We start from the raw sequence: 23,456 nt of genomic DNA, 5'->3' as shown, positions 1-23,456 counted from the left end.
AAATCACAGAAAAACACACAAACTCATAGTAAAGTCCAGAAATGTGAATTTAACATAAAAACTAATGAAAACATCCCTAAAAGTAACTAGATCCTACTAAAAACATACTAAAAACAATGTCAAAAAGCGTATAAATTATCCGCTCATCACAACACCAAACTTAAATTGTTGCTTGTCCCCAAGCAACTGAAAATCAAATAGGATAAAAAGAAGAGAATATACTATAAATTTCAAACTATCAATGAAATAGAGCTTCAATCATATGAGCCGGACTTATAGCTTTTTGCCTCTTGAATAGTTTTGGCATCTCACTTTATCCATTAAAGTTCAGAATGATTGGCTCTATAGGAATTCAGAGTTTAGATAATGTTATTGACTCTCCTAGTTCAGTATGATGATTCTTGAACACAGCTATTTTATGAGTCTTGGCCGTGGCCCTAAGCACTTTGTTTTCCAGTATTACCACCGGATACATAAATGCCACAGACACATAATTGGGTGAACCTTTTCAGATTGTGACTCAGCTTTGCTAAAGTCCCCAATTAGAGGTGTCCAAGGTTCTTAAGCACACTCTTCTTTTGCTTTGGACCTTGACTTAAACCACTCGGTCTCAAGTTTTCACTTGACACCTTCACGCCACAAGCACATGGTTAGGGACAGCTTGGTTTAGCCGCTTAGACCAGGATTTTATTCCTAGGCCCTCCTATCCACTGATGCTCAAAGCCTTGGGATCCTTTTTATTTGCCCTTGCCTTTTGGTTTTAAGGGTTATTGGCTTTTTGCTCTTGCCTCTTGGTTTTAAGAGCTTTTGGCTTTTTCTGCTTGCTTTTTCTTTCTATTTTTTTTTCTATTTTTTTTTCGCCTATTTTTTTTTTTTTTGCAAGCTTTGTTCTTTGCTGCTTTTTCTTGCTTCAAGAATCATTTTTATGATTTTTCAGATTATCAAATAACATGTCTCCTAGTCATCATTCTTTCAAGAGCCAACATATTTAACATTCTTAAACAATAACTTCAAAAGACATATGCATTGTTCAAGCATACATTCAGAAAACAAGAAGCATTGTCACCACATCAATATAATTAAACTAAGTTCAAGGATAAATTCGAAACTCATGTACTTCTTGTTCTTTTGAATTAAAACATTTTTCATTTAAGAGAGGTGATGGATTCATAGGACATTCATAACTTTAAGACAAAGTTACTAACTACTAATGATCATGTAATGAAGACACAAACATAGATAAGCACACAACATAGAAAACGAAAAACAGAAGAAATAAGAACAAGGAATGAATCCTCCTTAGTGATGGTGGCGTTTCCTTCTTGAGGAACCAATAATGTCCTTGAGCTCTTCTATGTCTCTTCCTTATCTTTGTTGCTCCTCCCTCATTGCTTTTTGATCTTCTCTTATTTCATGGAGCATGATGGAGTGCTCTTGATGTTCCACCCTTAGTTGCTTCCAATAATTGTGTGGAAGAAAATGTCTCCCCTGAGGTATCTTAGGGATCTCTTGATTTGCAGTCAAATGTTCTACCACTGAGCTATAGACCCTTGATGGAAGCTTTTGTCTTCCCTTTCCTCTTTCTAGAGGTTTCTCTGGCCTTAGGTGCCATCAATGGTTATGAAAAAAAACAAAAAAGCTATGCTTTTACCACACCAAACTTAGAATGTTGCTCGCCCTCGAGCAAAAGAAGAAAGAATAGAAGAAGGAGAAGAAGATATGAAGGAGATGGATGGATGTGTGTATTTGGCCATATGGGTGGGATTGGGTGGGAGAGAGATGTTGAATTTTGAAGGTAGTGGTGTATGGATGTGAGTGGTGAATGGAAAAACAGAAGGGATGATCATGAATGGAGAGAGGGAGGGTGAGGTGGGTGGGGATCGTGTGAGATTCACAGATCCTGAGATGATCCTGTGGGGTCCACAGATCCTAAGATGATCCTGTGGGGTCCACAGATTCTGAGGTGTCAAAGATTTACATCCCTGCACCCATTAGGCATGTAAAATGCCCTTGCACACAACTCTGGGCATTCAGCGCCAGGTTGGTGCCCATTTTGGGCGTTCAACGCCCATTTGTTGCCATTTCTGGCGTTGAACGCCAGAACCATGCTTGTTCTGGGCGTTCAGCGCCAGGATGTTGCTCATTTTGGGTGTTCAGCGCCAGAACCATGCTCTGTTCTGGCGTTGAACGCCAGGCAGATGCTTCCTCCAGGGTGTGATTTTTCTTCTGCTGTTTTTTATTCCGCTTTCAATTTTTATATTTATTTTGTGACTCCATATGATCATGAACCTATAAAGACATATAACTAAGAAAAATATAGTTAGATAAATAAAAATTGGGTTGCCTCCCAACAAGCGCTTCTTTAATAGAACATATAACGACATATAACAGTGGGCTCTCATGGAGCCTCACAGATGTTCAGAGCATTGTTGAGACTCTCCAACACCAAACTTAGAGTTTGGATATGGGAGTTCAACACCAAACTTAGAGTTTGGTTGTGGCCTCCCAACACCAAACTTAGAGTTTGACTGTGGGGGCTTTGTTTGACTCTGCTTTGAGAGGAGCTTTTTATGCTTCCTCTCCATGGATGCAGAGAGAGATCCTTGAGTTGTAAACACAAGGTTGTCCTTATTCAATTGAAGGATTAATTCTCCTCTGTCCACATTAATCACAGCTCTTGCTGTGGCTAGGAAAGGTCTTCCTAGGATGATGGATTCATCCTCTTCCTTTCCAGTATCCAGGACTATGAAATCAGCAGGGATGTAAAGGCCTTCAACCTTTACTAACACGTCCTCTACTTGTCCATAAGCCTGTTTTCTTGAATTGTCTGCCATCTCTAATGAGATTTTAGCAGCTTGCACCCCATAGATTCCCAGTTTCTCTATTACAGAGAGGGGCATGAGGTTTATTCCTGAACCAAGGTCACACAGAGCCTTAAAGATCATGGTGCCTATGGTATAAGGTATTATGAACTTTCCAGGATCCTGTCTCTTCTGAGGCAATGTCAGTTGATCCAGATCACTTAGTTCATTGGTGAACAAGGGAGGTTCATCTTCCCAAGTCTCAATACCAAATAATTTGGCATTTAGCTTCATGATTGCACCAAGGAACTTGGCAGCTTGCTCTTCAGTAACATCCTCATTCTCTTCAGAAGAGGAATACTCATCAGAGCTCATGAATGGCATAAGGAGGTTCAATGGAATCTCTATGGTCTCTAGATGAGCCTCAGAGTCCTTTGGTTCCTCAGAAGGAAGCTCCTTATTGATCACTGGACGTCCCAGGAGGTCTTCCTCCTTGGGATTCACGTCCTCTCCTTCCCTTACAGGTTCGGCCATGATGCTTATGTCAATGGCCTTGCACTCTCCTTTTGGATTCTCTTCTGTATTGCTTGGGAGAGTACTAGGAGGGATTTCAGTGATCCTTTTACTCAGCTGGCTCACTTGTGCTTCCAAATTTCTAATGGAAGACCTTGTTTCATTCATGAAACTCACTGTGGCCTTAGATAGATCAGAGACTAAGTTTGCTAAGCTAGATGAGTTCTGCTCAGAATTCTCTGTCTGTTGCTGAGTGGATGATGGAAAAGGCTTGCCATTGCTAAACCTGTTTCTTCAACCATTATTAAAGCCTTGTTGAGGCTTTTGATCCTTCCATGAGAAATTTGGATGATTTCTCCATAATGAGTTATAGGTGTTTCCATAAGGTTCACCCATGTAATTTACCTCTGCTATTGCAGGGTTCTCAGGATCATAAGCTTCTTCTTCAGAAGATGCCTCTTGAGTACTGTTGGATGCAGCTTGCAATCCATTCAGACTCTGGGAAATCATATTGACTTGCTGAGTCAATATTTTATTCTGAGCCAATATGGCATTCAGAGTATCAATTTCAAGAACTCCCTTCTTCATAGGCGTTCCATTACTCACAGGGTTCCTCTCAGAAGTGTACATGAACTGGTTATTAGCAACCATGTCAATGAGTTCTTGAGCTTCTACAGGCGTTTTCTTTAGGTGAATGGATCCACCTGCAGAAGTATCCAATGACATCTTTGATAGCTCAGATAAACCATCATAGAATATATCCAGGATGGTCCATTCTGAAAGCATGTCAGAAGGACACTTTTTGGTCAGTCCTTTGTATCTCTCCCAAGCTTCATAGAGGGATTCACCTTCTTTCTGTCTGAAGGTCTGAATGTCCACTCTAAGTTTACTAAGCTTTTGAGGAGGAAAGAACTTGGCTAAGAAAGCCTTGACCAGCTTATCCCAAGAGTTCAGGCTGTCTCTGGGTTGAGAGTCCAACCAGATTCTAGCTCTGTCTCTTACAGCAAAAGGGAAAAGCATGAGCCTGTAGACTTAAGGATCTACTCCATTAGTCTTAACAGTATCACATATCTGCAAGAATTCAGTTAAGAACTGAAAAGGATCTTCAGGTGGAAGTCCATGAAACTTGCAGTTCTGCTGCATCAGAGAAACTAATCGAGGTTTCAGCTTAAAGTTGTTTGCTCCAATGGCAGGAATGGAGATGCTTCTTCCATGTAAATTGGAATTAGGTGCAGTAAAGTCACCAAGCATCCTCCTTGCATTATTATTATTTTCGGCTGCCATCTCCTCTTCCTGTTCGAAAATTTCTGAAAGGTTATCTCTGGATTGTTGTAATTTAGCTTCTCTTAGTTTTCTCTTCAAAGTCCTTTCAGGTTCTGGATCTGCTTCAACAAGAATATTCTTGTCCTTGCTCCTGCTCATATGACAAAGAAGAGGGCACAGAAAAAAATAATAATAATAATATGGATCCTTTATACCACAGTATAGGGATCCCTTTGTGAGTGGAAGAAAAGAGGGAGACAAAGAATGTGATGTAAAGAAAGAAACACAACTGTAAGGAGGGCAGAGATGTGAGATGAGATGTTAGTAAATGAATAAATAAATAGAATAAGATGGGAGAGGGAGAATTTTCGAAAATAATTTTTGAAAAAGAGTTAGTGATTTTCGAAAATAGTTTTTGAAAAATGTTAGTAGTTTTCGAAAATTAAGATTTAAAAATTAAAATAATTAGTTAATTAAAAAGAAATTTTGAAAAAGAAGGAAGGGATTTTCGAAAATGAGAGAGAGAGAGTTAGTTAGGTAGTTTTAAAAAAGATAAGAAACAAACAAAAAGTTAGTTAATTAGTTGAAACAAATTTTGAAAAGATAAGAAGTTAGGAAGTTAGAAAAGATATTTTGAAATCAAATTTTTGAAAAAGATGAGATAAGAAGATATTTTTAAAAAGATATGATTGAAATTAGTTTTTGAAAAAGATTTAAATTTTAAAATCACAATTAATGACTTGATTCATAAGAAATCACAAGATATGATTCTAGAACTCAAAGTTTGAATCTTTCTTAACAAGTAAGTAACAAACTTGAAATTTTTGAATCAAAACATTAATTGTTATTGTTATTTTCGAAAATTTGGTATACAAATAAGAAAAATATTTTTGAAAAATATTTTTAGAATTTTCGAAAATAACTAAGAAAAAAATGAAAAAGATTTGATTTTTGAAAAAGATTTTGAAAAAGATAAGATTTTTAAATTGAAAATTTGATTTGACTCATAAAAACAACTAGATTTTAAAAATTTTTGAAAAAGTCAAATCTAATTTTCGAAATTATGAGAGAAAAGAGGGAAAGATATTTTTTTGATTTTTTTAATTTTTATAATGAGAGAGAAAAACAAGAAAAATGATGCAATGCATGAAAGTTATGGATCAAAACAATGAATGCATGCAAGAATGCTATGAATGTCAAGATGAACACCAAGAACACTATGAAGATCATGATGAACATCAAGAACACAATTTTGAAAAAATTTTTAATGCAAAGAAAACATGCAAGACACCAAACTTAGAATTCTTTAATGCTTAGACACTAAGAATTCAAGAATGCATATGAAAAACAAGAAAAGACACAAAACATGCACATGCAAAGATCAAACAAGAAGACTTACCAAGAACAACTTGAATATCATGAAGAACACTATGAATGCATGATTATTTTCGAAAAAATGCAAGATGCACATGCAATTGACACCAAACTTATAACATGACTCAAGACTCAAACAAGAAACACAAAAAATATTTTTTGATTTTTATGATTTTCTAAATTTTTTTGGATTTTTCGAAAATTAATTGAAAAAGGAAAATAAGGATTTCAAAATTTTTAATATGAATTCCAGGAATCTTGCCATGTTAGTCTAAAGCTTCAGTCCAGGAATTAGACATGGCTCACTAGCCAGCCAAGCTTTCAATGAAAGCTCCGGTCCAAAACACTAGACATGGCCAATGGCCAGCCAAGCTTCAGCAAGATATCAGAATATACTGCTCATTACTTATCAAATATGTAACTTGCCTCTATGCTGATGGTTTGGAAGCCTCAGTCCAAAAGAATTTAGACATGGCTTTGCAGCCAGCCAGGCTTCACATGCTTCATGAAACACTAGAATTCATTTTTAAAAAATTTTGAAGAAAAACATATTTTTGAAAACATTTTTATTTTTTTCGAAAACAGATGAGAAATTTTCGAAATATTTTTGCAAAATTTTTTTTTTTTGAAAAGAAAACAAAAAGAAAATTACCTAATCTGAGCAACAAGATGAACCGTCAGTTGTCCAAACTCGAACAATCCCCGGCAACGGCACCAAAAACTTGGTGTTGTTGCCGGATCAGACTTGGCACTGATGTTACCGGACCAAAAGCTTGCCGAAAACTCAAACAATCCCCGGCAACGGCGCCAAAAACTTGGTGCGCAGAAATTGTGATTACACTTTAATTATGTAAAATTCATCGCTCTTTCTTTCCCTGGTAATGGCGCCAAAAACTTGGTGCCAATACCATGGTTCACAACTTCGCACAACTAACCAGCAAGTGCACTGGGTCGTCTAGGTAATACCTTACGTGAGTAAGGGTCGAATCCCACGGAGATTGTCGGTATGAAGCAAGCTATGGTCACCTTGTAAATCTCAGTCAGGTGGATATCAAATGGTTATGGAGTTTTCGAACATAATATAATAAAATAGGGATAGAAATACTTATGTAATTCATCGGTGAGAATTTCAGATAAGCGAATGGAGATGCTTTCGTTCCTCTGAACCTCTGCTTTCCTGCTATCTTCATCCAATCAGTCTTACTCCTTTCCATGGCTGGCTTTATGTGATACATCACCATTGTCAATGGCTACTTTCGGTCTTCTCTCGAGAAAATGATCCAAATGCCCTGTCACGGCATGGCTAATCGTCTGGAGGCATCACCCTTGTCAATGGCTTCATCTTATCCTCTCAGTGAAAATGGTCAACGCACCCTGTCACGGCACGGCTATTCATCTGTCGGTTCTCGATCATGTTGGAATAGGATTTACTATCCTTTTGCGTCTGTCACTAACGCCCCGCAATCACGAGTTTGGAGCTTGTCACAGTCATTCATTCATTGAATCCTACTCGGAATACCACAGACAAGGTTTAGACTTTCCAGATTCTCTTGAATGCCGCCATCATTCTAGCTTACACCACGAAGATTCTGATTAAGAGATCTAAGAGATACTCATTCAGTCGAAGGTAGAACGGAAGTGGTTGTCAGGCACGCGTTCATAGGGAATGATGATGATTGTCACGTTCATCACATTCAGGTTGAAGAGCGAATGAATATCTTAGAAGTGAAATAAGATGAATTGAATAGAAAACAGTAGTACTTTGCATTAATCTTTGAGGAACAGCAGAGCTCCACACCTTAATCTATGGAGTTTAGAAACTCTACCGTTAAAAATACATAAGTGAAAGGTCCAGGCATGGCTGAATGGCCAGCCCCTCTGATCTAAGAACCAGGCGTCCAAAGATGACTATTACAATAGTAAAAGGTCCTATTTATAATAAACTAGCTACTAGGGTTTACATAAGTAAGTAATTGATGCATAAATCCACTTCCGGGGCCCACTTGGTGTGTGCTTGGGCTGAACTTTAACTTTCCACGTGCAGAGGCCATTTGTGGAGTTGAACGCCAGGTTTTGATCCATTTCTGGCGTTCAACTCTGGTTTTTGATCCATTTATGGCGCTGAACTCCAGAATTGGGCAGAGAGCTGGCGTTGAACGCCAGTTTGCATCGTTTAAACTTGGGCAAAGTATGGACTATTATATATTGCTGGAAAGCCCTGGATGTCTACTTTCTAACGCAATTGGAAGCGTGCCATTTCAAGTTCTGTAGCTCCAGAAAATCTACTTTGAGTGCAGGGAGATCAGAATCCAACAACATCAGCAGTCCTTCTTCAACCTCTGAATCTGATTTTTGCTCAAGTCCCTCAATTTCAGTCAGAAAATACCTGAAATCACAGAAAAATACACAAACTCATAGTAAAGTCCAAAAATGTGAATTTAACATAAAAACTAATGAAAACATCCCTAAAAGTAACTAGATCCTACTAAAAACATACTAAAAACAATGTCAAAAAGCGTATAAATTATCCGCTTATCAACCGCCATCATTAGTGCTTGTCTCAATGGAGCCACTGGCGGGGTGTTGCTGCTGCCGGAACCACCGCGGGGTGTTGCTAGGAATCGCTGCTGCCCTGCTTCCACTAAACTTAGGTTTAACATCCATTGGCCTGGAGCCGCTTCTGCTTTCGATTCTATTGAATTTGAAATCTTCATTTTGTTGCAACCATGATCACTGTTGTGGGAGCTAACGCCCCTGCTATCTTGATTGAAACTGTTGCATAGCTAGTATTGGTCCAGCCAGCTGCCTCGCTATAATCCCGCCTCCGGGTTCTTTTAAGCGCGACATCGAGGTAGGGGGTTTAAAACGATTTCAATTTAAGAATGCGTACAAGGTTTATTGAATAACTGCAAATAGATTTAATATCTGTGAGTAATTGATTGACTATGTGAATATTGAATTGTGGCTGAAATTGTGATTAGAATGGTTGAGATTGTTATTTGGAATTGTTGATTAGTGATATTGATTAATTATGTGGATTGGGAATTGTTTGATGACTAATTGTTGAGAATTTCTGAATTTTAAAGGGTTATGTTGGGTTTGTTGCCGTTGAGCTGTTATTTGGTATATTCTAATGTTAGTGAACTTGGTTGGTGGTTGATTTGGAGTTGGTTTTGAGGGGTATTGAAGGGTTGGATTTTGAATACAAAATGGTTTGCTGAAAATTAGGTTCTCTTGAAATTAAACGGCAACTTTGAAAGTGAATCAGTGGCTCTATAGTGACTAAAATGATGAGAATTTAAATGTTAAGTAAATTATATTAAGTGTGATTGTTGAGATTTAATTTTGAAGGTTTCATATTAACTGGAACATTAGTTATGATTTTTCAAAGTTAAGTCGTGAATCTGATTTTCTGCACTACTTTAAATGAAATTAGAAACTTTGAAAAGCTATAACTAATTCTATGATTATCGGAATTGCGTGGAACTAAGTCCAGATTAAGCTTGGGAATATAGGGAGCTGAACTGGTGAATTTGATACTTTTTCATTAAGTTCATGATTTATGGTAAATTTTTGAATTATGGATGTCAAATCTGGTTTTTCTGCAGAACGTTTAATACAACAGCAACTTGTTTCCTCTATTAAAAATTCTCCAGTTTGAATTTTGAAATGGAACAAATTTTAAATGAAACTCTGGTCCTAGTAATTTAATTTCATAAAATTTTAGAATTTTTAGAGTTGTGTTTTTAAGGATATGAATTTTTAAAGTAACATGTATTATGCAGTAAAAGTCAGGTTTTGTTTTCTAAGTCAGTAACTTTGAGACTTTATAATTTTTAATTCTGGAATGATATTAAGATGCAACCAATTGGAGGTGAAAGTTGAGTATGTTTAGTACATATGATTCAAATTTCAGGGTTTTCCATGTATTAATAAGTGAGTTATGGGACTTGGAAGAGGTTACGTTTAATGATTTGTAAAACAGAATTCTGCAGAAAATTACCTAACTTTCAAGCTATGTAACTCCTTCATTAAAATTGGTATGACCCTGGAACCAATTTAGAAAGAAATTTGGGTAAGTTAAGTTTAACCACATTAATTTTGAAGGTGTTTGGATTTAATTTGGATTTTATATGAAATTTCAAATGTTGTATGCTGCTGCTGTCTTCTGGTTTCAAAACACTGCAGAACAGTCACGGTTTTGCTTATATTCCCGAAGCTAGAGTCAGCGAAAAATTATGATTTTTGATTTAATAGAAAGCTTAATCCGAGACGGTCGCATGGATATAAAGTTTGCGTAATTCCGAATTCATTTGATATTTTAAAAGCAAAATGGAAATCAGGCTGCCAGGTTGTGTTGACAATTATTTTGGATATGGAATTTAAGAAATAGATTTTATATACTATTATCAAATATTTTTGAGAATATATATTATTGTGGCAACTGCTGAAAGAGGCTGATGAAATGTTGAGAAAGAAGGAACCCGTAAGGGTGGCTAAGTTCTATTTTTAAAGGAGATTATGTCTAAATTTTTATAAAAGTAAAAGGACTTAATCAAAATGAATACTTGAGACTTGTTTAACGATAATAACTTTACTGATTCTTTTGAGAAAATATATTTGGTTTATAAAGTTGCTAGCAAGGACATGGGTTTTGTCCCGCTTGCATATTTACAATTACAAAAGAGTAAAGAGATAAAGGGAAAAAGAGTAATATAGATACAGATGAAAGAGTATTCAGAGAAAAGTAAAGAGATACAGAGAACAGAACAACTAGAGTAGAGTCAAGAGATGCAGAGAAAAGGAAAACCAGAGCAGAGTAAAGAGATATTTGTATATATATATATATTAGTTGCTTGATGCAACCCAGAGTTATATTTATATATATTAGTTGCTTAATGCAACACAGAGCTTCTGTAGGGAAACTAAGTTACCTACAGCCATTTTCCGCTTCCCCAGAGCAGAGCAGAGTATATATATATTTTTCTGCAGTAAGCAGAGGCTGTCTCAAATGAGCGGCTATTATTATATGCGCATTTATTTAGGAACGGAAAATCGTATTCGGAAAATCGGGATTACTCGTGACTGGATAAATGTCGGGATTGCGGGCAGCCAACCGACACATGAGCTCATGGCCTGTACTAGGACTAGACATTCATCATATGCATCTATGTGACATTGTTTGGGTGTGTATATTGTAATTGGTTTGCCTATGTGAATAATTTTGTTTAACTGCTAATTGCTATACTTGATGTAATTGCTCTTGATTGTGTTTGAATCTCTTTACTTGTGGTTGTATCTGATTGGCTGGGTTGTAGTGAATTGGGTGTTGATTGAATTGCTTGGGCCTAAGGCCGTGATTGGTTTGTGTTTGAGGTTTAGTAAAGTATGAAAGATTAAGCTGGTTCAGTATAGACTTAATGAACCTATGCTTGGAACAAATTAGTCATTCATACAGTCTAGGAAAACTTTTAAGACATATATAAAGTAAAATATGGGTTTAGGATTTTGGATAATTAATTGATGCTTCTAAAGAAGGTTTTAGATTTTTGAAAGTTGAGCCATTGGTTTTCAAAAGAAGTGTATATAAGGCGAGCGATGAATACTGTGAATGAAAGTAGTTTTCTTTTCAATGTCTCTAAATGAAATTAACTATTTGCGCTATATTCTTTACTTTCACGGCATTCTCGACCTCTACTGAGAACATGTGGTTTGGTTCTCACCCCAAATTTTCTACCCTTTTAGCGACAGGTTTGAAGACGCAATTTGAAGCTGCGAGCGATCAGTAGGCTTTCTTTATGGTTTTAATTGCTTCCATAGAGTCCCCTCGCTATTGTCCTTTGAGAATTCATTTTACATAGAGGGGTAGGTTTAGTATATTGTATTTGAGTTTTATTTGGTCTCTTTTGTATAAGAATTATTATCAATAATATCTATGTGATTATTATTATTTGTGAATGTTTGAATTATGACTTTAATGAACAAAAAAATTTTTTTTTTCTGGAATTTTCTTAAAACTGAAACGCGAACTCGATACAAAGGCTCAGTAATTAAGTATTTAATATTAGAAAAGGTCACGTAACGTTCTTTCTAGTAGAAATACCCTGACTTAAGCAAGGTATTTTGCTGGAAGGGATGTTACACATGAAGCCATGGGGGTTCCTTGAGTGTCCGAACATCGGGAAGCTAATCGATTGATTGTTTGATCCAATTGGTGAAGAGTTGCATGAAATTTATCCACTGTTTCCTTGAGACGTTCCTTGAAATTTATCCAATTGGTTCATAGCTATGTTGAGGAGGTGGTTCATAGGTATATGATGGGGCTTGTTGGTAACTACAAGGGGGTCCACCATATCCATCATCTTGGTATGCACCTCGGAATGGCTCTTGACCATAGTAATTTGGTAGGTGTTGGTTGTCACGAGAAGGTCCACCATAACTATTGTCTTGCCATGCATTGTAGAATGGTCGTCGTCCATGGTATCTTGGAAGGTGTTGTTGCCTAAAAGGTTGATCAGATCCTCGTGGCTCCTTCCATCTGTGATTGTTTCGACCTTGATGCATGTTCTTGTTATAATTTCCATTCCTTACAGCAACATTGGAACCAAACTTAAAGCCAAAGGGGTGAGAACTCATGGTAGCTAATAAAAGAAATAAAAAAAAACAGAAATAAAAATAAATGAATAGGTAAAAGAAAATATTTACAATAACCAATAATAAGGCACACAGTTGTAATTCCCCGGCAATGACGCCATTTTTGATGATTGGATTCCTGCCAGTAAAGAATTTTTATAAAAATAATCACGTTGTAAGTATAGTCTCTAAACCAACAGAGAATCCTTTCGTACAAAAATTTTGTTGTCACAAGTAACAAAACCCAATAAAATTTATAACCGAAGTATTTAAACCTCGGGTCGTCTTCTCAAGGAATTACAGGGAGGTGTGAATTATTATTGATTATGGAATAAGGCGTGTTTTTGGGTTTTTGAAATAGAGAACAAGTAATTTAAATGGCAGGAAAAATAAATTAATAATTATAAAGACTCTTGGCAAGGTAGGAGAACTGGAAATCCCATCCTAGTTATCCTTATCAGGTGTGATGAGAATTATTTATCGCTCCCACTTAGTTAACCCTTACTAAATAAAGGAAAGTCAAGTGGACCAATCAATTTGATCCTCAAGTCCTAGTAAACTCCTGTTGAAAGACTAGCTTTAGAGCGATCTAAATTAATTAGCGAGAATTCCAATTTTCAATCAACTGCTGAGTCTAATAACTCAAGTGTTACCAATTACTTAACCAAAACCAAAAGGAGAAAAATCTAAATTAAATTGAAAGCATCATAAATAGAATAAAACAATCATAAATCTAAAATACCTCAAATTATATTAAATAGAATATTCAAATCTAACATGGAAAGATTCATAACCCAATTTGGCAACATAAGTAATTAACAAGTAAAAGCATTAGAGCAACTAAAAGTAGAAGAGAACATAAATTAAAGTTGGGAACATTGAACCTGGAATAGAGTAATAACCATAAAGTAAAAAAATCATAATTCTAAAACCTAAGAGAGAGGAGAGAGCCTCTCCCTCTAGAAAACTACATCTAAAACCTAAAATTGTGAATTATGAATGTTGTATGAATTGTTGTCTGGATTCCCCCGTTCTCTGGCTTCTATTCTGTTTTTCTGGGCTTGGATTTGGGCCGAAAAAGGGCCCAAAAATCGCTGGGGGCGACTTCTACAATTTTCTGCACGTGGCGCCCGTCACGCGTGTGCGTGTATCACGCATTCGCGTCATTTGGAGTTTTTCCATGTCACGCGTACGCGTCAGTCATGCATACGCGTCACTCGTGCTTTTTGCTTGGCACGCGTTCGCGTCGTCCAAGCGTGCGCGTCGCCTGTGTTCTAAGCGAGGCACGCGTCTGCATCTTCCATGTGTGCGCGTCGCTGCCATTTCTTCAAAAACTCCATTTTGTGCGTTCCTTCCGTTTTTGCATGTTTTCTTTCTGTCTTCTAAGCCATTCCTGCCCTATAAAGCCTGGAAATACTTAACACACAGATCACGGCATCGAATGGTAATAAAGGATAATTAAAATTAATATTTTTAAAGCATAGGAAACATGTTTTCACATATATCATAAAATAAGGAGGGAATAGTAAAACCATGCAATTCATATGAATAAGTGGGTGGAGAATTGATAAAAACACTCAATTAAGCACAAGATGAATCATAAAATAAGGGTATATCAGTACCAATGCAAACATCATGAGGTCTTTTCAAGGTTGTAATAGGGCTAAGGTAAAGATGAGGGTATATATATGGCTAAGTGAGCTATAAATTGAATCCTTGACTAACCTAAGCTCTTACCTATACACACACTCCATATACTTTTAAATTCATGCCTAGCTACCCAAAATTCCCACTTTTGCATTACATACTCATGCATCAACCTTTCTTTTAATTTTTATCACATATGCATTGATCTTTTCCTTAACTTAACTTAGCATTGGGGTAATTTTGTCCCCTCATTTATTTACTTAATTTTTGAATATTTTTGGATTTTTTTTTGAAAAAATAAACATAACTTATCAATGCACATGGATTTTTGATTTTTCTGATTTCACATTAGTAGGTATCCAAATTCCCAATATTTTATCAATGAAATACTGTATACTTTCACCCAGTTAAATTTCTAACACCAATTAAAAGGATGTAAAAAACGAAAAAGAAAGACATAGATAATGAAAGTAAAAAGAAAAAGAAGAAGAAAACATAAATAAAAGTAATAATGGAAAAGAAAAAAAGGGGGAGAGGAAAAGAACCTTGATGAAGAAGATGAAGAGGGAAAGAAGAAAGGAAAAAGCAAGAAGGAATAAATAAGAGAAAAAGAAGAAAAAAAATTAAGAAGGGAGAAGAAAGAATTAGGATTGGGGGATAAAAGATAAGAATTCTGGTGCAGATCTAGTTAAATTGTGCGACGCATGCGACGCGGACGCGTGCATCACGCGTTCGCGTGAGTTGCATTATTTTCAAGTGATGCGTATGCATGACCAAAATTGTGCTATTGGCGCGAGAGCAGCCTCGCGCACACACAACTCTCTGTTCCATACGCACTATTGCAAAAAATTCAACCGACGCGTGCGCGTGAGGGACGCGCACGCATGGATGGCCTGGAGGGAAAATGACGCGTTCACATCAGGGACCCGCACGCGTGATGTTGTTCGTGCTCCTAGCACCATTCCAGCATCAAGGCATCATAACTCTCTGCCCAAACCTTGTTTACGCCGATTTTGCAGGGCGACGCGTACGCGTGGAAGGCTGATTTTCCAAGTGATGCGGACGCGTCAGGGACCTAACGCGTTCGCGTGGGCGTGTTTGTTCCTAAGGCACGCCACCAGCCATTCTTCTGCGCAACTCTCTGTTTCTTTTCTTCTTTGTTTCACATGTACATATGACGCATATGCGTCAGCGACGCTTGCGCGTCGCGTGCACTTTTTTTTTTAAAAAAAGAATGCGGAATGCAGAATGCAGATGAATATGCAGTAATTATGAGACGAGTCACTAAGAAGAATAAAGTAGAATAAAATAAAATAAAACTAAGAGTGAAACGGAACGATCATACCATAGTGGGTTGTCTCCCACCCAATACTTTGCTTTTACGTTCTTTAGTTGGACGGTCTTCAGGCTCATTCTGCTTCTGTTGGTGGGTCCTCCAAGAGGAAGACCTCTAGTTCTTTGTGTTCCTTCATCTTCCCACCATGATAAAGTTTTAGGCGATGTCCATTGACCTTGATGAATTTGGAGCTAGAAGAATGACGCAGGTGAAAGACTCCATATGGCTTTGCCCTTTTTACTCTGTAGGGACCTTCCCATCTTGATCTCAGCTTACTTGGAATGAACCTCAGTCTGGAGTTATAAAGGAGAACTAACTCCCCTGGTCTGAACTCTATCCTTTTTATGTGCCTATCATGCATAGCCTTCATCTTCTCTTTGTATCGCCTGGAGTTGTCATATGCTTTTAGGCGAAGGTTCTCTAATTCTGATAGTTGCAGCTTCTTTTCAGCGCCAGCTTCCTTAAATCCCACGTTGCACTCCCTCACAGCCCAGAAAGCCTTGTGTTCCACCTCTACTGGAAGGTGGCAAGCCTTTCCGTACACTAAGCGGAAGGGGCTCATCCCAATGGGTGTCTTGTACGCTGTCCGATACGCCCAGAGTGCATCGACAAGTGGGTAATTATCAGTGGTAAGACTTGGAAGAGGTTGATCAAGAGATGGAGATTCAAGAAGAAGAAGCACAACCTTCCATGCCCTTGGAAAGCAATGAAGAGGTGATTGAATTGGAAGAAAGCTACCAAGAGGAAGAGGTTGAAATTGAAGAAGCTTACAAAGAGGTGGTAATTATCAGAGAAGAGCACAAGGGAGTGGAGCTTGCAATTTCATTAAAAACACCTCCCCCTAAGTTGCCATCATCCTTCACAACATTCAAGTGGGTAAAACTCATATCCCTTAGCTTTCTGATTCCACTTGAATATGGGCTACTGGAGACGGATGGTCAACTTAGAGCTCTTTGTGGCATTAAGAGTAAGAGGAAGATGGTCAGTGGTAAGAATTGTCCTGCAAGGTTCATTATGGTTAGAAGCTTTAAGTTTAAATGCAAGGGTTGGTGTAAAGCTCAATTGAATGGGTCTAGGAAGTTGTTTGGATGCTTCAGTGAGAATTCTAAAGCTGAACCACCCGGATGGAATCATGATAATCAACTTGAAGACGGGTGTAAAAGCAAGATTTGGGATCCTGGAATCTATGCTGACAATCATCACCCCGGGAGCCTAAGGATCTGTTTGAAGCTTCTTAAGGGCTTTACATGCCTAGTTTGGGACCCCGGAGGTTATTGGAAGTTCAAACATTGGTGGAGATTCCTGGATGAGTTCAAGCACAAGCCACCATAACAAAGGACTCCCCAAATGTCCAACTTAAGGACTTTAACTAAAAGTGCTAGGTGGGAGACAACCCACCATGCTATGATTGTTCCTTTTTCATTTAGTTTTATTTGTTTTTGAGTTTTATTTTATTTTATTATATTGAACCTGGAGTTTTGCATCACATTCATATTAACACTGCATTTTTCATTGTTTTTTCAGATTAAAAAAAAAAACACACGCACGTGACGCGGCAGCGTCGCTGACGCGTCCGCGTCACTAGTGCGTTGGGAAGAAAATACGGTTGAACAGAGAGTCACACGAAAGCGTGGCTGGAGGTACGCTAATGGCACAAATTGGTCCACACGACTGCGTTGTTGACGCGTCCGCGTCATATGAGAAACATGCCTCCCACGCGACCGCGTCACCTATGCGGCCGCGTGACCTGAAATCGGCGTAAAAAGGGTGTATGGCAGAAAGTTGAGCTGGAGTTGGGCTGGACTCGTGCTGGAAGCCCAAGCCCTCCCACGCATCCGCATGCCCCACGCGTCCGTGTCATTTTGAAAAAAAAAAAGGCCATTCACGCGATCGCGTCAACCACGCGACCGCGTCACCCAGATTTTTGGCAAAAAGAGTTTCGAACAGAGAGTTGCGCGACCGCGAAGCTGCACTCGCACCAATCGCACAAAACAGGCCATGCGTCCACGTGCCCCACGCTTTCGCGTCACCTGACCTTATTGTGCACCACGCGACCGCGTCACCCACGCAACCGCATCGCCAGCGTCGCACAACCTATCCAGATTAGTGCCAATTATCTTATCTTTTCTTTTCTAATCCTTATTTCTTCTATCTTTCCTTCTTTCTTCTTTCTTTCTCTTCTATCCCTTTAATTTAATGCATTTATTTGTTCTTTCCTTTTTCTTTTTCAATTCTTTTTCATGCATTTTTATGTTGGTGTTGGAGTTTTATTTGGATAAGTGCCTTAATTTATTTGAGCATGTGGCTATTCTGAGGAAAGATTTGACAATTGACATTTACTTATGGCTCTCATATACATTTGGATTACATTATTTTCATCCCTATTTTTAACTTGCACACCCAATGTATTTGAGATTATCATTCACAATTGTCATCATTACACATGCTCTTTAATTTGGCACATTTATGCTTGAGCTATGCTTCTCATGCCTATTATTTGCATGTTTTTATCCTCTTGTATTTAATTATTTTGAATTGCCCCTTTTGATCTTTATTGTTGTCTTTCCTACATGTTGTAGCTACCATGTAGTTGGGCTATCATCTTTCCTTTGGCATTCCTTATCACTTGGAATTTCCTCCCTTCTAGTCTTAGTTTTCTATATTTTACACTCTTCCTTTTTCTTCCTCCTTAGGCATGGGTACCAAGAAAGAAAAAGAGAAGGTCGCTGACAAAACACCAGCAAGGAAAGGAACCAAGAGATCTCCAACTAAGGCACCTCCATCTACAAGCGTCAGTTGGAGCAACCCATCCACCTGCACATCTCAGCATGCACCGAGGATGGTGCAATCTTTAAGTATGGGGAGGTCGATACCGATCTCCATGGGTTAGTTACTCCTCTATCTCAACACCAATGATTTATTTTCCTTATTCATTGTTGCATTTGCATGTTTGATTGCATATTTGTTTAATTTTTTGCATATTTTACCACTTGGCTGAAGTAATATTTTCTTTTTCAAGAAACTTTTTAGAGAATTTCACTAATTTGAATAAAATTTAATGTTACACTTGTTTGAAGAGATATTATACTGGAACATGGTTTAGAACTCGAACACACAAAACCTGTGAGGTTTTTGAGCCTATTTGAATTGGTTACATTTTATCAACCAAAATTCTGTTTTAGTGTGTATTTTTCTCTCTAAAATTGTGATCTTTGTCTTGCTTAATTCTATATTTCGATTGTTTGATGTATACATGCACTTATATGATTGAGGCCTTTGTTTCACTGAGCTTACATACCCATATGGCCTTACCTTTCATTATCCTTTGCAAACCAATTTGAGCATATTTTACCCCTTTGTTCTTTACTTTGGCACATCATTAACTCTAAGCAGAAAACAATATTATCCTTAATTTGAATCCTTGGTTAGCTTAGACTAGTGAGAGTGCTCATGAATTAAGTGTGGGAAAAAGTGGGTTTGGAAATATTTGGTTTAAGAATTGGGTGTTATATATCTTTAGGAAAATGTGAAAGAAATGTTTAGGACATGTTCATGCATTCAATAATTTAATCATATGCATTGAGAAAAACAAAAAAAAATAAAAATATAATATAAAAAAAAGAAGAAAAAGAGAAAAAGAGGAGAAAAAGAGCAAATAAAGTAAAAAGGGGACAAAATGCCCCAAAGTAAGTGAAAGCAATGCATATGTACTGTACTTGAAATTAGAATGCATGAATATGTGGAAAACATGATTAATGGATAGTTAGATATTATATTATGATTACATGGATTGTCTAAAGTTAGGTGGCAAGTTTAAGTTAATTAAGGATTCAGATTTTAGTCCACTTGGCCAAATACAATCCTACCTTGACCCTAACCCCATTACAACCCTTAAAAGACCTCTTGATTTGTGTATTTGTGCATTAAATTTATGTTGATTGTTAGATGAAGAGCAAGCCTTAGAAAGCAAGGTTAGTAGAGAATTGAGAGAATCGAACCTTAAACACTTGAGTGATTAGAGTGTATACACTACCAGTGAGGGTTCGATGCTCAATTCCTTGTTCGCTGCTTTCATGAGCTATTTTCTTCTTACAAGTCTATTTGTACTTCATTTTCATGATTTGAATTAGTGAAATCCAGTTCATATTTCTTCTTGAAGGATTTGTTTACTTTTAACCAAGTAGATAGAAACATTTTGCATGTAGTTGCATTCATATAAGATAGGTTGCATTTCATACATCCTACCATTCCTCTTCACTTTTTTAGCTTCTCTTGAGCTTAGCATGATGACATGCTAATGTTTAAGTGTGGGGAGGTTGATAAACCACTATTTCATGGTTTATCTTGTGCTCAATTGAGTGGTTTTTATCAACTCTTTTCCCATTTTTTCATACTATTTGCATGGTTTTACAATTGCCTTCCAAATTATGTGCTTTGATTGAAAACATGCTTCTTTGGCCTTATATTTGCTAATATTAAATCCTCTCTTATCACCATTAGATGCCTTGATATGTGTGTTAAGTGATTTCAGAAATTACAGGGCAGGAATGGCTCAGAGGGTAGAAAGGAAGCATGCAAAAGTGGAAGGAATACAAGAAGTTGAAGAAGTTGCTAAGCTGTCCAGCCTGACCTCTCTGCACTCAAATGGCTATAACTTGAGCTACATAAGTCCAAAGGACGCGGTTCTAGTTGCGTTGGAAAGCTAACGTCCGGGGCTTCGATTTTATATATAATATGCCATTGTTGCTCTGACGCTAGGTGACGCGACCGCGTGCTCCATGCGGCCGCGTCGCAGTGACAGAAATTCAGCATGTTTGAATTCGCAACCAGCGAATTCTGGGCTGTTTCTGACCTAGTTCTCGGCCCAAAAAACACAGATTAGAGGCTATAAATTGGAGGAATGTATCCATTCATAAACAAGCTTTCATATTCACAAATTTAGGAGTAGATGTAGTTTTTAGAGAGAGAGGTTCTCTCCTCTATCTTAGGATTAGGATTTAGGATTTCTCTTAGTTTTAGGAGTGCCTCTAAATCCCAGGTTCAATGTTCTTTTACTTTATATTTATCTCTTCTTTTTAGATACTTTAATGCTTATATTAGTTATGTTGCCTATTTGGCTTATGCTACATTCATGTTATGGTTTTCTTTGAATTAATATTATTTGAGGTATTTCAGTTATTATTGCTTTCTTTTATTTACATGATTATTGCTTCCCATCTGAAGGCATTTTTATTCCAGTAGATTTACTTTTTCCCTTTTGGTTTTGGTTAAGAAATTAGTAACTCAGGAGTTATCTAATTCAACAGCATAATTGATAATTGTTATCTTGCCAATTGAATTGAACTTCAATAATCCCAATCTTTTCTTAGGAAATAAATAGGATTCAAAGATCAAACCAATTTGTCCCTTGACCTTCCTTTGCTTTAGTAAGGGTTAACAAAGTGGAATTAAGATTCAATTTTCATCATCATTGATAAGTATAATTAAGACTGGACTTCCAATTTCTCATACCTTGCCAAGAGTTTATTTTATTATTATTATTATTTTATTTTACTTGTCATATAACATATTCCCTCCTTACTTCCAAAACCCCAATTTACAAACTCATAACCAATAATAAGAACATACCTCCCTGCAATTCCTTGAGAAGACGACCCGAGGTTTAAATACTCGATTATCAATTTTAAAGGGGTTTGTTACTTGTGACAACCAAACGTTTGTACGAAGGGATTTCTGTTGGTTTAGAGGCTATATCTACAACGCGACTGTTTTTATAAAATTCTTTACTGGCAAAAGTCCTAACGTCAGTACTCCAGTCCTTCCTATGAGGCTTTACTATCATTTCTAAAATGCGCTTTATTTCTCTATTAGATACCTCTGCTTGTCCATTGGTCTGGGGATGGTAAGCTGTTGCTACTTTGTGAACTATCACATGCCTCTTTAGTAATCCTGCTAATCTCCTGTTACAGAAGTGAGTGCCTTGATCACTCACGATTGCTCGTGGTGATCCAAAGTGACAGATAATATGGTTTCTAACAAAGGAAACAACAGTGTTAGCATCATCAGCACGGATAGAAATCGCTTCTACCCATTTAGAAACATAGTCTATAGCTAACAGTATATAAAGGTAACCACTAGAGTTTGGAAATGGACCCATGAAGTCAATGCCATAGACATAAAAAATTTCCCTGAATAGCATAATCTGTTGAGGTATCTCATCCCTTTTAGATATATTACCAAACCTTTGGCATGGAGAACAAGATTTACAAAAGTCAGCAGCATCTTTAAAAAGAGTAGGCCACTAGAATCCACAGTCTAGGATTTTTCTAGCTGTTCTTTGAGGGCCAAAATGTTCTCCACTCTTAGAAGAGTAGCAGGCCTCTAAAATAGACTGAAATTATGATTGAGGCACACACCTCGTAAATACCCTGTCAGCACCATACCTCCATAAATATGGGTTATCCCATATATAATATTTGGACTCGCTTTTCAGCTTGTCTCTTTGATGCTTAGTAAAATTAGGAGGGAAAGTATGGCTAACTAGATAATTAGCTACAGGTGCATACCAAGGAACTACTTCAGATACTGCATGCAAGCTATCAAATGAAAAAGTATCATTGATAGGGGTGGAGTCATCCTTAATGTGCTCAAGGCGACTCAAGTGGTCTGCCACTAAATTTTGGTTACCACTCCTATCCTTAATTTCTAAATCAAATTCTTGCAGCAACAGTATCCAACGTATCAACCTTGGTTTGGACTCTTTTTTAGCTAATAAATGTTTTAGAGCTGCATGGTTAGAGTACACTACCACCTTAGTAACAAGTAAATAGGCTCAGAATTTATCCAGAGCAAAAACAATAGCCAAAAGCTCTTTTTCAGTGGTGGTGTAATTAGACTGAGCAGCGTCTAAGGTCTTGGATGCATAAGCAATTACGAAAGGATCCTTACCTTCGCGCTGAGCCAGCGCCGCTCCTACTGCATGGTTGGAGGCATCACACGTAATCTCAAATGGCTGGCTCCAATCTGGTCCTCTCACAATTGGAGCTTGAGTCAAGGCGATTTTCAGCTTATCGAATGCTTGCATACAATCCTCACTCAGCTTGAACTCAACATCTTTTTGTAGCAGTCTGGATAAAGGCAATGCTACCTTACTGAAGTCCTTAATAAATCTCTGGTAAAAACCTGCAAGACCAAGGAACAAACGGACTTCTCCCACGGAGGAGGCGTAAGGTAAACTAGAAATGACATCTACCTTTTCTGGATCCACAGAAATACCAGTATTAGAGACAACATGTCCTAGAACAATCCTTGTTTTACCATAAAATGACATTTTTCAAAATTCAATACAAGGTTTGAACTAACACACCTGTCTAATACTTTAGCTAAACTATCCAAGCAAAGGTTAAAGGAATCACCATATACGCTAAAATCATGTATGAAAACTTCCATACAGTTCTCAATAAGATCTGAAAAAATGCTTATCATGCATCTCTGGAAAGTAGCCGGTGCATTACATAAGCAAAAAGGCATCCTCTTATATGCATATGATCCAAAGGGACATGTAAAAGTAGTCTTTTCCTGATCTTCAGGAGCTATATGAATTTCAAAATAGGCTGTATAACCATCTAAAAAGTAGTAATGGGATTTACCTGACAGGCGATCAAGCATTTGATCAATAAATGGCAAGGGGTAATGATCCTTGCGAGTAGCTTGGTTGAGACGCCTGTAATCAATGCAAACTCTCCATGAATTCTGTACTCTAGTTGTCAGGAGCTCTCCATGCTCATTCTTTACTGTTGTGACACTAGACTTCTTGGGCACCACTTGCACTGGACTGACCCATTTGCTGTCTGAGATGGGGTAAATGATATCTGCTTCAAGTAGCCTGG

The 23,456-nt window shown here is 37.5% G+C and overlaps 1 long non-coding RNA gene and 1 other non-coding gene across 2 annotated transcripts; both read left to right on the top strand.

Annotated features, from left to right (window-relative positions):
* Window positions 1–4,094: 4,094 nt before the first annotated feature.
* Window positions 4,095–4,202, top strand: LOC112760066 (small nucleolar RNA R71). The gene has a single exon (XR_003180523.1). It is a non-coding gene; the product is annotated as a small nucleolar RNA R71 (small nucleolar RNA).
* A 4,367-nt stretch (window positions 4,203–8,569) lies between these two features.
* LOC112754361 (uncharacterized) lies at window positions 8,570–11,917 on the top strand. The gene is made up of 2 exons (XR_003178515.3): window positions 8,570–8,802; window positions 11,697–11,917. It is a non-coding gene; the product is annotated as an uncharacterized lncRNA (long non-coding RNA).
* The last annotated feature ends 11,539 nt before the right edge of the window (window positions 11,918–23,456 follow it).

The sequence above is a fragment of the Arachis hypogaea genome, chromosome 16, assembly GCF_003086295.3.
Source record: "Arachis hypogaea cultivar Tifrunner chromosome 16, arahy.Tifrunner.gnm2.J5K5, whole genome shotgun sequence".
Taxonomy (NCBI): Eukaryota; Viridiplantae; Streptophyta; class Magnoliopsida; order Fabales; family Fabaceae; genus Arachis; species Arachis hypogaea.
This window is presented reverse-complemented; position numbering and strand designations above follow the sequence as displayed.